Source organism: Alligator mississippiensis, chromosome 10 (genome assembly GCF_030867095.1).
Source record: "Alligator mississippiensis isolate rAllMis1 chromosome 10, rAllMis1, whole genome shotgun sequence".
Classification (NCBI taxonomy): Eukaryota; Metazoa; Chordata; order Crocodylia; family Alligatoridae; genus Alligator; species Alligator mississippiensis.
This window is the reverse complement of record NC_081833.1, coordinates 70592812-70601370: the sequence shown is the minus strand read 5'-3', so window position 1 is coordinate 70601370 and position 8559 is coordinate 70592812.

Below are 8559 nucleotides of genomic sequence, written 5' to 3'. Positions count from 1 at the left end.
TGAAAGTCTTCTGGGCAGCTTCGGCTTGTAAGCAGACCATATTATCACTATCTTGAATCCAACACATGGATTTCATGCATTTCACTGCAACACACGGATGGATTTCACTGTGTTATGGTTAGAGCCTTCTCTTCTTGCCAGATCACAACCCAGGATTGAATTGGAGAGGAGGCCAATGATCCAGCAGGCAGCCAGGAGTGAATTAAGTGGTATGCCACCCCTTTGGGGTGCTTTGGGAAGTCAGAGGTTGCTGGTCCTGGCTAGAGTCAGACCTATTGGATTTTTTGAAAGAATCAAGTCCCTCACATATCTCATATAGCTTTTAACCACCTCCACGGTGTAGAGATGTCCATTGTAGACTGGTTCAGCTGTAGGACTGGCTGGAACCAGCATCCAGTTGAGGGTTGTTCTTAATTTTAGAAAAGACCTCTACATTCCCCCCAACATATTTCCCCTTTCTATCCCTACTCCTTCTCCAAACCTTGTCCAGATAACACTGATGTCAGTGGGAGTCCTTCCATGGATTCAAAGGAGGTTGTTTCAGGGCTTTAAAGAACCTGCCGTCCCTTCCAGTGCAAGGGGAAGAGATGGATGCTTCTCGCACCAACTTCTCTTTGGTTGCTTGCCTTTAGAAGTAGTACGAGGTGCTGGCTCCAAGGTCTGAGCCCACTTCTTTGCAGGGTCTGGGGCCCTGATGCTCAGGTCATTAAAGAATGGGTTCAAGGGATGCACGTTGACCCTCCACCAGAGCTCCAGCATTGCAGACCCAGGGGTGGTGGTGCTGCTCTCTGATCTCAGTGTGTTGGGCAGTCCTTCTGCTCAGTGTGGTCATCCTTTCAGGAGTGATTGGCCTATATATAATGGTTAATGAGCCTGCTACGGAGCTGGCAAACAGGGATGGGTATTTTCTCTCCAGCAGGTCACCACAGACTTCCAGAACTACAAGACCCAATTTCTATCCCTGTTCTGACAACTCACACAGGAGCCGGCATCACACTGGGTAAGTCTGAATCACCAGCTGGAAGTCTAGACCATGCTGTTTGGTCTGAGACAACGGTTGGTTTCTGTCATGACCCAAAGGTCTGATTTTTTTGTGTGTGCTTCGGCACTAAGAATTATCCCCGTGGGTTTGCAACTTCATTGCACGGAGGAGTTCTGCTGCACAGAGAACCCGCGTGCAGGGGAGTGTTCCCGCCACTTTGCAGCGATCTTTGCAGGGTGCATTTCCCTTTGCAACACAGAAATGCACGGTGCAAAGATTTCCTGCTTGTCGTATGCAAATTTGTGCCCCGCAATTGGCTAGTGCTAAATTATTCACATGTAGCGGCTAGCGATTGGCCTGCTAGCCGTATAAGAGGCTTGAGCGGTTTCCGCCCAAGCCGAAAAGGACTCCGCATCCATCTCGTGGGGACTCTGGGTGTGCGCGGCAGGGTAATAGAAACCCTGTGTGTTGCTCAGAGGAGTTTGGCGGCCTGATCCACAGCCCACCTCTTCCCGTCTTCGAACGGAGCCTACTATAAGACGTAATGATGAGTTTAATGCGCGCTTGTCCTGGACATCCGGAGTTTGTTTGCGTGGAGCCTAGCAAGCTCCACGTGATTGTTCGTGTTCTGTCTGCGTGGAGCCTTGCAACCTCCACGTGTGTTCATGTTTTCCGTTGTAACCGCAACTCAAGCAAGTTCTCAGCCTACACCACGACCACCTCGGTGTAAGTAAAATAATCTTAAAATCAACCGTTACGTGTCTGTGCCTAATTCTAGCTCGGCGCCCGCCCTCTCCGATCCGGCCTGCCCGGGCTGCTGGCCACAGCCCGCGTGCAGAGCGACGAAAAGGGCCCGGGGTCAGACCCAGCCCGCACAGTTTCAATCGCATTTGTGGAAGGCCCAAGACTTTGATTGCCAAAGAGATTGTCTGGGGTGGGGGGAGGGATGTGAGACTGAATTTGTGGCTGTCCCCACAATGCAACACTGGAATATTTGGAATTAAGCCTGTTTTGGAGTTCAAACAGCATTGCAGGTCTTAGTGCTGTTTATACCCCTGGGAGAGAATCAGGTTACAGCAAGCTTCCCTTTTTGAACAATGCTTCTCCTGTGTCTTAATCTGGTTTGGTGTACCAGGTGAAACGGAAAGAAGAAAGGCATGGAAGCAGCTGTATGACCCTATAAGACAGATATCCAGGTGGCCAAACTCTTTGCTCCAGAGCTGAAGACTGCACAGTGAGGAAATGAAATAATTGATTGTCATGTCTAAACTTCTGGTGTTACAACTGATTTTGGTTTGGTGGGGGGTTGGTGGTGCATTAGCCTTTATTCTCAGCTTCCTGATTCGTTCAGATGCAGGCACCGTTTCTTACGTATCCACAGGATTTCTCTGAAGGAATTGCCTTCTTTTGCATTTGGAGTTAATCAGTGGGTTAACACAGTCTAATCACAATTATGCTTTTGCATTTTTTGCATTCTCAACCATTTGTAAACCAATTTTGAATGAATTACAGGGTGAGTCAGATTATCATAGCCACATCTGGTTCATTTTGTTTTCCTTTTTTTCCTTCCCTTCGTCGGATTCTGGGTAGTGTGGTTTAAAATTCTCTCCTCCAGTATGTGTGTTCTTCCAATCCTCCTATTTCCTGTGACATGTTAATGACCACTAGATGCCACTATCATTTTATCTGGTGTTCAGTCATATGGAGCTGATGAAATTTGCTTATGCTCAGGGTCTTTTAAAAACAAATTATTAGTGGCCATAAATAATGTTCAGGTGCACGAAAATAAAACTTGGAAAAAAAAGAAACTCAGCCTCCTGACTACTTGAGTCATCATCAGCATTATTTTTTAGCCCGAGGCGATGTACATAACGCAAAACCTCAGGACATTAGAGCTATATTTTTAGACCCCAGACTCCGTCCCTGTGCAGTGGTTCACATGTGGAAGTATTCGTACCGTGGCACCTGGGTTGAGAATCGCTGCTATTGATGCTCAGGTTTTGTGAGCACCTACGATGCCTGTAAAAGCCAAACTTGTCTCCTGTCTCCCCAAGCTAAATTCTTCCCCATCACCCTCAGTATCTTGTTTCTAGATTGCTGCCATTCTCCCCTCCTCCTTGTATCTCACACGGCAGCCCTCAGTCCATGACATGCCCGACACAGAACTGCTAAGATCCCTTTCCTCACCCAGGCAGTTCTGCTCACCCAAAGCCCTAAAAAAATAGGGAGCTTGCTGTGAACTCCTGGTAGGGAATGGCACCTTTGAACCACCACGTGGAGCGAAGAGGATCCTCTGCCAGCACCCGGTGGTCACCGAGAGGGACAGACAGAAGCGGGGCAAATTCCAGTTATGCCAAAGTCCTGGGCATTTTGGTGATAACAGAGTTAAGTTTTGAATTAGGGGCCAATAAAATGCTGCTTTTCCCATCAGCTAATGCCTGGACAAGAGGACTGCATCAACCATGCCTGGGTGAACTGTTCAAGCACATACTACAGGCTGGAGGAGCCCAGACTCAGGTCTCCTGTAGCAGGGGTATTGCTGGGGTCCTGTCTGCAGCTGATCTCTGTCCTAAGACTGAGGTGTCACAACAGCAGAAGTGAGCTAAGTGTGTTCAGAAGCCGGGATGAATCGGGAAGTGGAGCAGCAGTGGTGCTGAGCTGGCCCTGAAGTGGTGGGTTGAGCAGGGACAGCACTGACCCAGCCCTGGGATGGCAGGCAGCCTGCCCGGGGCAGCGAGGAGGGAGGTGACAGGTTGGGCTGAAGTTGATGATGAGGGGCTCCGATGAGGGCCTCTCTGCAACCTGCCAGAGCTCAGCACAGCACATGCCTTCCAGGCAAGAGATTGACCCGCACAAAACGTACACTCCTCCAACCCTGGACAATGAAGTGGGAGTGGAGTGTATAATGGCAGGGGTAGGTGGGGAGCACTGAACTGTCTCCTAAGAGAGCCACAGCTGGGAGAGGGGGGCTCAGGACTATTGCCAAGATCCCGAGGGAGTCTCCTGTACTGTTGCTGCTTTTGTTAGCTTGGCTTTCCCTATTTTATCAACCCTCTTTCCTCTCTCCCCAGAAAAGCTCTCCTTGTTTCAGTCCCTTGGATTCATGCCTTGCCAATGGGGGCATATCACTCATCATGAGCACTTAGACCATATCATTTTGTTTCCCAGGGCTCAACACAGCAGTCTTTAAGGGCCAGATTGTCTTTACGTGCCCCTCAATGTTTGGAAACAGGAGGTGAATACTTGCATGAACTCCCCCTGAAAGTCAAATTGTGAGCATTACCTTCAGCCACATAGGTCTTGCTGGGCATAGGTATGTTCTCAAGGTGCCCGAACTCTCTTATGCTTTCTGTTCATTGGCCTCTCTAAAGATGTACATGCATCATTTGTAGTTTTGGCTGCACACAACATCTGGATCTATATTTCTAGCATCTGTCACACAGCAGTGTTGTTCTCGTGGTGCCAAGCCTGATGGGATTCTCTCATCCCTTCCTCTCCTGGACTGGGAAAGTGTGGCCTAGGGGATTATTCAAGGAAATGATTATGTTGGGTCTTTCTTTGGCTTCCTCCTAGTTGAGCTGCAACGCCAGATCCCTGTTTTAGTGAACCCTTTGCAATGGTGTCAGATATGCCTACCCACAAAGGTCAGGACAGCCCATATGCTCATCAGGAGACCTGTCCTGCCTCCCCTTCTGTTTTAAAGACTATGTTCAGCCAGGTCAGCTTCCTGCAAGCAAAGCAGCCAGTGAGTTGCTGGAAGTTGGGTGAATCCCCAGCTGGAGCTGTGATTCATTGCACTCACCACCAACAACTTCTGATCAGTCGCGAACAAATGTAGTGTGGGCAGATTGACTAAGGGGCTGGAGGAAAAGAGGTCTGCAGCACCATTAAGCATGCATGAAAGGAAACAGGACTCGCCCATCCTTAGATTACTGCTGATTCTTCATGAACAGTGCTCCCTGATTTCACGTATGTGGGTTTTAGAGGTCTTAACGAGAAAGGGGGGTCTCTCTGTCTGGCTCCAAGTTGACCACTGTGATGGGTTCCCTACTGTCAGTGCAGGTTGGTTTAGAAAAGTTCACAATTTCAGACTTTTTAGGAGCTCTTCTCTGTTTTCCCATATTATACAAGTTTGGTTTCCCAGCAGGGCAAACAGCATAGCTATTGTGGATGGCATCCTCTTAAGTTGGGAGATCCTGCATGTTCTTTCTAGCTGTGGGCAATGTAGCTTTTCACTGGACTTTTAGTACGCAGCAAAGACCTGTCACTGTCTGACAGTGGAGTATGCATTTGAGAGACAGGTAGTCAGATGGTGGGCTTTTAGTAGGCAACTTAAGGAAGGAGATGAATACCTAGTTTGTATTATAACTGCATGCTGTGTTCTGCAAAAGATCTATGTGAACAAGAGAGAGCAACTCCCCAAGGGTAGAGCGGCAGAAGTAGAGAGATTTGCAGGATGTGAGCAGCCCATGAGATGCTAGCTCCCAGTGACAACCATCACATTGTCCAGGAGATCTCATTGTCCAGGAGACCTTAAGGAAAGATCTTAAAGGTTTCTATGTAGAGTTTGTGGGTGCTTGCGTAACAAGCTTTGTATGTTTGAAGACAACGTAGCTATCAACTGCTTTGAAATCTCTGTGTGATGGATCTGCAGGGTTTGCTGCGCCCACTTCAGCTGCTCTCCTGAATTTTAAGTCTTGCACTTGTTCATTGCTTAGCACATAGTAGACACAAGTTGGCTCTCTGGCCATTTTAGTCATGTGCTGTTTATGGTTTCTGGGATCTTGTGCATTTGAGACCTTTGCTTTAAACCTGGCAATACAGGTTAAGACTGGCTCCTGGGTTATATGTGAGACAGATGAAGTACCTTGCCTATATATGTAGGCAAGACAGGGGGAAATGAAACTTCATTCTGAGCAAGAACAAATAGTCTCTATTTGTCCACTGCCTGTTCTGTTTTCACACTAAAAGTGGGTAAATACGAGCTTCCCAAGCATCCTGAACTGGGCAAACAAAGGTGGTGGTGGGTTGAAGAGAGTTAGTTTAACATAAAAGGATTTAACATTAAAATCCTGAGCAAGGGCTTACAGCTGCAGTGAGCAGACACTTCTCTCCAGGGTCAGCCAAGAGCATTCAGGTGTACTGCTACAGCAGAAGCCCAACACGTGATTTAGGGGGCTCGGGAAGTGGGATTTGCACCGCAAGCTGTTCTGTGTCTGATAGGAAGTAGCAGTGCCCAAGGGCCTTGAATTCGAAACAGTTTGGGGAACCGATTGTGCTTTGGTGCACCCTTGCAGATCCTGCCAGCTTCAGGATCAGATCAAATCCCTTTCCTGCCAACTCCCTTGTGACAGAGATACCCTCCTTTCTTCTTGTCCTGCTTTAGAAACTCTCTTCACCCCTAAGCAACCCTTCCGCACATGACGAATGCATCTACATGCTCCATGAACATCTGCTGCTCTGTTCTTTTCCCTCTGCACCCTCAAGGTCACCAGATGTTTTGTGGTGGTGAACACCAGTGTCCCCAAGTGTCTGGGACTCACAGATTCCAACTTCCACAGCCCTCACATGGGCGATAATTCTAGATCTGGTTCCTGAGCCTGTTACTAAGGATGGGTGTCCTACAACTTCACTTCATCCCACTGGACAATAAACCCTGTGACTTCAGAAGAGGCCTTGTGGCATAACAAGCAAGCATGACCGTAGATGAAATTCCAACATATTGATTCCTGGAGTGTCCAAGCCCAAAAGGAAAAGCCTGACCACATGGCAGAACTTGTGAACAGGGAGGTATCCAGGTTGAAGCCGTATTGGTCTCAAGGAAAAGGCAATCAGGACTCATAGTGGAGATGATATCTTTTATTAGACCAACAAGATTTTTGCAACTAAAGAATTTTTTTTCCAAAAATCATGTTGGGATAATAAAAGGTATCATCTCTACTATGAGTCCTGATTGCCTTTTGAACAGGGAGGGAACATTTGTTCTGTGTCAGGCCAAGAGTAGATGACCCACTGGTAAATAAAATGCAAAGGACTGTGCGACATCAATTAGCAACCCCCAAAATCCTTTGCACCAGAGACATGCACACAAAAATCATTGTGCTGAAGTTATTAATTGTGAGTGGAAAAAAAATTGCCCTGGACAATGGGGCAATGAGTTATCTGTGATACAAGGCAGGGATTCATATGGGTGCAGCTGTCTTTGTGGCAGTAAAATTTGCTTATGGGTGAATCATTTGTTGGTACAAGCCTTAAGTGAAGCTACACCCTCACCTTGACAGATCAACTCACCTTCTCTTCTGGAAACAAAGTTCAAAATACAAGTACCATCCAAGCACCACCAAGGTCAACTTTCTTGATGCAATCTTGCAAAGTGCCCACAAGCCTATCCTCAAGGGGCTACTTGTCAGGATAAAAGTCATGCCATCCCTAGAGGCCATTCAGTCCTTGAGTCCTGTGCTCAGGTTGCCCAACAATGTAGTGGTTTGACCAGCTGGGTTGGGGACAAGCCTGGCCACCTGTGCTAACTGGGCTCTGGATTGAAAGCTCCCGACTGATTCCCCAAAGCCTCTCATCTGCTGACCGCAGCAGCAACGTCTGAATTAAGAGCTCAGTTCTTATTTTCCAAGGCAAAATTCCTGAGGCTGTGGGCTCAGCTTTCTAAAAGAGTGCAGGTATCCAGCTCCACACCTGTTGACATCAAAGTCTGGGGCCTGACTAGTCATCAGTGGGGATTCTGTACCCAGCTCTCGCTGAAGTTAGAGGATCTCAAAATTACAGCTCTGATTTAGGATTCTGCCTGCTGAAGTCATATTAAGCAAAAAGCTGGCAACAGCCTGCAGTGAGCATGACAGACTGAGCGGGAACTCCTTGAGATAGGACCGCTGTCAGGCACTTTTGGGTTGTTCCCTGCGCCTGTGTTTGGGAACGTGACCAAAGGATCCATTGGTTCTGCACAAGTAATCCCACTCCTATTGCCCTGTCTGCAGTCACTATGGAACCATAAAGGCCTTTCATAGTTTCATAGTTGTTAGGGGCTGGAACGAACCTTACAGATCGTCGGGTCCAGCCCCCTTGCACTTGGGCAGGAAAGACTGCCAGACAACCCCAGCAAGATAGGCGTTTTGAAGATCACCAGGGTAGACAACTGTATCACCTTTGTGGGGAGCTTTTGACTGCTGGGGACTCTGGTCTTTCTCCACCTCAATGTCCCAGCTGTAAATTAGGAGTAGCAGCACTTCCCTTCCTGCAGGGATGTTGTAAGGATTGAGATAAATCTGTATCTGCTAGAGGAACTGTTTGTGATCCCCTGACTAATTCCCTTACAATATTATGTGTAAAGGGGCATTGCTAATTGGACTTTGGGACAAACCTATTGGAACAGCTAAGCTGAAAGCTCTTGGTCTGGTCATAGGAGAGGGAACATTATTCTACCAAGAGGCAGTCTTTCACATTTGTTTCTTTAACCACGTTAAAATGATGACAGCCCTTTGTAAGCTCTTGCTATGTCAGTTGTGTCTTTCAAATGACACCACAAACTGTAGTAATAAGGCATAATACCTATTAGCTACGGGATT